Here is a 6181-nt window from a genome sequence, read left to right as displayed (position 1 = left end):
TGTGCTGTTATTAGTTGGTTTTAATGGCATTATTTGTTTAAAAATCCTGTATATAATTTTTTATGAGATGTAATATAATAGTATACAACAATAATTTGATTTATCTTTAAAAACTAGTTAAAAAAAATTAATATTTAAAGCACTTTCAACTTAAAAAAAAACTATACTCACCTAATAACACTAATTATTTTAATTTTAAATGGTTTAAACCAGTTTTTGGCCAGTCGGAAAAGGGGCTTAAATGAATTGTGTTTGAACAAGACTAAGCTGAACAAGAACAACTACAATTTCCCATTCTCTGTATTTTTATTCTGTATATATATAAAAAATAACTAACAGGTAACCATACAGCAACTGGTTCTGAAACAAACAAAAACAAATTCAACTGAATTGGAAATGAAAGAAAAAAAGTAAAAAAAAAAACTAAACAAAAATCCACAGACTCTTGATATCTTCTAATATAATTTCCAACTCGACTGCAAATGTAAATGTTTTTTTTTTCAATAAGGCCCAATACATCAGCCCTTCATCTCCAAGTGGCATAGCAATCTTGTCACTTCTTGCGACGATCAGCTACTGCTGGGCAGCTCCGCTTGGGTGTCCAATGCACACAATGCTAGGCTGGTGGCCTCTCGATGAATCAGGATTCTCAAGCAATGATGAAATGCTCGTTCTAGGCTGTAACACAAAACGTTTGAATTACTACATTATTAAACCAGCATGGGGAGGAGACCACAACACAACATCAGGAGGTTCAGTGATGCAACCAATAAGTCATAAGACACAAACATACTTGCACAAAGTCCATGAGGTAGGAAATGGCTGATTTAACACTGCAGCGACTCCATCCAGCCCCTCGTCCTGATGGCATTGGTGGAAGAAGGTGTATGAGCATCTGAAGTGCTTTGAAGCAAAGCATGTCTACATGAAAATATTAGAATCCAAATTAGATATCTACCATTACACAAGGTTAAAGTGCATATGACACCTAAAAAAAAAAGGTAAACGGCATATAATTATCAAGACTATACATAAAACATTGTACTTTGAAGTCATGTGTAAACCCGATGATTGAAAAATTAGGTTTGTACACGATTTCAAAGTGTGGTTTTCGCGACGCTCTTCAGCAAGCAGTGCCGGCTTACCTGAAACCTGAAGTCTGTGGCAGAAAATTGCTCAAAATTGCTGAATTCTTCACCCTCCATCGATAGCTGTGTGGTGTGGGAACGAATGAAGTCTACCACCACTGACATCACAGGGTCACCTGGCGGTAGACCTCATTCGTTCCCACGCCACACAACTAGCGATGGAGGTTGAAGAATTCAGCAATTTTGAGCAATTTTCTGCAACAGACTCAAGCAGAGATGAGATTGAGGAAGACTTCGATCCGGATCAGTTTGTAAAGGTGATTGTGAGCATTGAGCCGTATCTGGAAGACGAGCCAGCAGAAGAGCCGAGTTCTGACAGTGATGACATAGTAGCTAGCTAGCCTCGCTGCTAATAAGTATAACGCCCCCCTCATTGAGGCAGATGTACCGTTTGCCTCCAGTCTCTTAGCTCTTTCACAGCTGTTGTTTGTTAGGTCAGCCATTCTAAATACGTGAAATACATTCCCTATTTAATGGATAGAGAGCAATGCTTCCAGCATTACTTCACAGCAAATTACTTTAGTTGTCATTTCAAGCTTGCTGGAGAAGGCACTCTTGTGCGACACACATTCTGCACCCACTTCTCGCGTACTTCCTCGTCTTTTGGAAATTTGAAAAGGCTAAAAGAATGGGAACTGACGTTCGAGCAATATGCTGCAACACACCGTGAAGGCATATTTACAACTGATCCTTAAGAAATAGCCGGTGGCTCCCTGAGAAAATGTGTTTTCTGTCAGGAAAAATGGCGACCAAGTGCAACAGAGTACCTCCGTTTAAGTAATTTAAGTTTTTTAACGCAGGGTGGTAGTGAGTCGCTTGGGAAGTCGGTAGCTCAGTGGCGCTGCATTCAAATGATGATTTTAACAAGTCAAATGTGTATATTTTTCCTCAACATATATATATCGATTGTGAAATACCACCTTCGTTCTATTTTTAAAAAAAAAATAGTATTGAGGTGTCATATGCACTTTAAGTCATCTTGAACAATTAAACTGGCTTCAGTTATTAAACATTGCATACAAGTTATAAGTGCATTTCCCCCCTATCTTTCTGAATGCGAACCAACATACCATCACTGTTGTTCCTGGTGGTTGAAGGATTTTCCAGATCCTCAGACAACTCCAACGCAGCAACCTTCATTAGCTTAGGGATGATGTTCATCTGCCATTTGCGAAGGAAAAGATCAGCTTTCCCCTCAAACTGGCTATCGAAGTCGAACTAAGATGTACAAAGATAAATATTCAATCCAATTTATTCATTTGAATTTACAGGCTATATTTACTGAGATATTGGGGGGGGGGGGGGTAAGTGTTCCTTTTCATGGGTTGAAGGTAGAGAGTGGACATGAGGTATCAGTCAATAATACCAAAAATACAATGGCCCTTATTTCTGAAACAATAAACATTTGGTACATCAGTAAAATGTGGGGTGGGAAGGTAAACATCATTTTTTTTTCACTTACATATCCCTCATTGTGTTCCTGGATTTTGACACTCAATTTAGGAAACGTGGTGACAACATTCTTGTCAAGACGCACCTTGTCATCACTGGATGGGTAACTGAAAATAACAGACAGCATCAACCAAACCATCTCTAAACACACATTGAAGAGTTCAGAAGTCCACCTGACCTTTTTTGTGGTAAATTGGAAAAAACACAGCTGGCATGATTATCGTATAGTAGGCACTGAGAATATTTCCCTTTATATCATACCTACATTTTTAAGTTTTTGCACGTGAACTCTTCAATTAGAAACATGTATTGCCATCAGTTGTACTCACACTTCACATGTATTGACTAAAATATTAATTTTAAGTATGAGATATATAAGAACAACTTCCACTCCACTGTCAATACTTTTGAATCTCACACTTTGACAGTGTCGTCAACTTACAATCCTCATCTCTCCTCAAGATTGCTGACAGCAACCCTCACAAGTAGCACCCTGTTTTTTGTGCATATGGTACCAAATTTCTCATATTCTGTGAGTATGTTTGGAGCTTTTGATTGAATTAGTACTTTGAGTACTCCAATCCACTGTCGTCCAGCCTGTCATGGGAAGGTAGAAAATGTGTCTGTCTTGGCAGGGGAGGAGGCTGGAGAAAAACACAAACCAAAGCAAAAATGTATGAGCCATTGGTGCAGTTTAAAATCCCTAAACAAACATTTAAAACACATATTTTCAACAGGACTGCACAATTACTTAAAAAATTAGCAACAACTATTCAACCAAAGTTTTCTTATCTTACAGACTTACCGGACATATCAGTTGAATTTCTGCATCCGCTAGCTCAGAACCTGACCAGAAAAAAACAACTGAAATGTATCAAGTTCGTTGATGTCTGTGTTACGATCTGTATCAATAAACTCATTGAAGTCGGCATTATACATGAGAAATCAATCTATATATACACTTCAGAAGGTAGGCCATCTTGAGATTTTCATTCATCAAGTAATTCCTTCGCAGGTGGTAAACTATCTTGCAGATCTCTCTGCCATCTAGGTAGATAGATGCCAGTATTTTTTTAAAGCTAGCCTCCATTTGCTGATAAAGAGAAGAAAAACAAGGTTTTAGTCATTATTCACTACAGTAAAAAAAAAAAAAAAAAAAAACAGACAGCCACATCTACCATTGCCATTGTTTTGCTAGCTTATCAAACCATGTAGCAAAATTAGATTGATAGATAGTGCCGTATTTGAGTAATTAAATCTTACCGAACTGTGTTTTATTTGAACCGTTCAAGGCCGGTTACTCTGTTGTAGAATTGAACAGAAAAAGAAAATGTAGCAGGTCAGGAACAGACAATACAATGACCAATACTCAAGCTATGCATTCAAGTTCACAGGAGATTGCTCCCGATTCCATTGTGCCTTGTCTGTGTGTGTGTGGGGGGGGGGGGGGCAACTCGAACAAACTAAACTTAAAAGGCATTTCACAACCAAACAACACAATAACATGTAATGCTGGTGTGCCGTGAGACTTTTTTCCCCATAGAATACATAGATTGTGCTTCGAGAGAAAAGGGTTTGGGGAAAACTGATTTCCATCACTGGCGTTGCCCCTGCTCTATGGTTATAATATAAAATGGAGCAAACTAGCCAACACGATATGCTAAATAGCTAGCCTTAAAGCTATGGCAAAAGAGTATCTATGATATGTGCTTAAAAGAGCCTTCGTCATTAGAAAACGCAATATGTTACTAGCCAGGTTTTTACTTTCTCTCACTCTGCATGTTTTCAATAGCAAATACAAAATGCCAACCAATTTTACAGATTAAATTATCCAGGTTGGCTAGCTAGCTAACTTGAACTGTACATGTTACCTTAGCTAGCTACTATGGCTTACATTACCTAACGACTACGAACTGAAGGTTGTCAGTGCAAGCTAGCTAGTCAAAGTTAGCCAGAGCCTCATATGGTGTTGGCTACACTCACATTACGGCCCCCATTCAGCACACCAACATGACAGCACGACAACCTATACACAATGAGCCTTTCATCGTCAAATACAATGCCAGGGTATTAAGCTTTTTATTTTTGAGAACTCAATTAAAGTACAAAGACATTTACCTTTAGTCTTCTGCTGTCGTGTGTCTTGTCAGTGTTGAAACTCCGTGGTAACCAGTGCAAGAATGTTCTATTTGGGCGCGCGCAGACCCTACATCGGCCTCAATGCGGGAGGCGTATGAGAGCATAGACATAACACATGTATATGTCTATGTATGAGAGCATAATCTGTATGCTAACGGTATACTTTTAGCAGAGAGGCTAGCTAGCTTAAGCTACTATGTGTCTTAATGGAGTTTTGGTCTACGCGAAATCAGCAACCTAAAATAATATTTGAGAGCTTCAGTTAAGACCACCAATACTGTACACCATCCGTGTTGCACATAAACAACTAACCGAGTCAATGTAGACGTATAAAAAGTCGTGTAGATAGCTTAATTCACATCAAATATTTCCCACTAACAGGCTACACGCCGCCATCTTTGTTCAGTTTCGATATTTTTGAGTGACTCACTCTCAACCAATCAGAATGCTTGATTTCATCTACCCGTGTTACAACAGTAAATATACGTATTTCTAATGGGTTTTTTCTGTGTAAAACAACAGAAATATTCTGTGTTTTTACATTTACAGTGATTTCATGTTATTTTACATTTGTCATGTAAAATCACAGTTTCTTTTTGTAAAATGAATGGTATTTTAAAAATACAGAAAAAAACTGTAAAATAAACAGTAAAATTCTGTTTTATTACATTTTTTTTTTTACAGTGTAGGCTTATAAGAGAAGACTAACTTTTTATGCCAACGAACACCAATAACTAGAACTAATTTGACAGACTATAAACCAATGTGATACACGTGCTCTCTATCTATACAGTAAAAGTGTTGCTTACGTTTGATACTAGACCTACAGTCTATCTCTAACTGCATTAAGTCTAACATATAGGCCTCTCTTACAATAAACTTTAAGTAAAGCTGGCTATGTAACCGCATTCATTCCAATATTGTTGCAGAGATGTTTCCTTTTACCAAGATAGCAATTTCAACAATTCACTTAGCTCACTAAGTCAGTATAACGAAACTCTGAGATACCCTCATATGTCTAAACGTCAGTGGAGCCAAAATATAATGGTTGAGCTTGGTTGCTTGCTAAAATATATTGGAAGAAGGCCCCACTACACTGATTGAGTAGATGTAAATACATGTTAATTCATAGGCACTTGTTCTCTCTGTCACAGAGCAAGCACACTCTCGCAGTTCGTCACGAAACGCATTCTAGTTTCACCTGCTGCATCCTATCTATCAGGAAGTTTGTAATCCACTGACAGGTGGAGGTGGGCACAGTGCGCTGGGTGAACTTGCTAAGGAGGAATTCTGGGATGATGGTGTTGAACCCTGAGCTGAAGTCCACAAACAGCATCCTTGTGTAAGTCCCTGGGGAGTCGAGGTATTGCAGGATGTAGGGCAGTCCAATGTTGACTGCATCATCCAATGACCTGGTAGGCAAACTGCAGAGGGTTCAGCAG

At 38.4% G+C, this 6181-nt stretch overlaps 1 long non-coding RNA gene across 1 annotated transcript; it reads right to left on the bottom strand.

Annotated features, from left to right (window-relative positions):
* Positions 1 to 514: 514 nt before the first annotated feature.
* LOC308366303 lies at positions 515 to 3078 on the bottom strand. The gene is made up of 5 exons (XR_013968680.1): positions 3043 to 3078; positions 2611 to 2707; positions 2219 to 2366; positions 794 to 921; positions 515 to 678 (listed from the first exon to the last, which is right to left on the bottom strand). It is a non-coding gene; the product is annotated as an uncharacterized lncRNA (long non-coding RNA).
* Positions 3079 to 6181: the final 3103 nt, after the last annotated feature.

Source organism: Sprattus sprattus, assembly GCF_963457725.1.
Source record: "Sprattus sprattus genome assembly, chromosome: 5".
In the NCBI taxonomy this organism is placed as follows: domain Eukaryota; kingdom Metazoa; phylum Chordata; class Actinopteri; order Clupeiformes; family Clupeidae; genus Sprattus; species Sprattus sprattus.
Note: the sequence above shows the minus strand (reverse complement) of the source record. Positions and strands in the feature narration are given on the sequence as shown.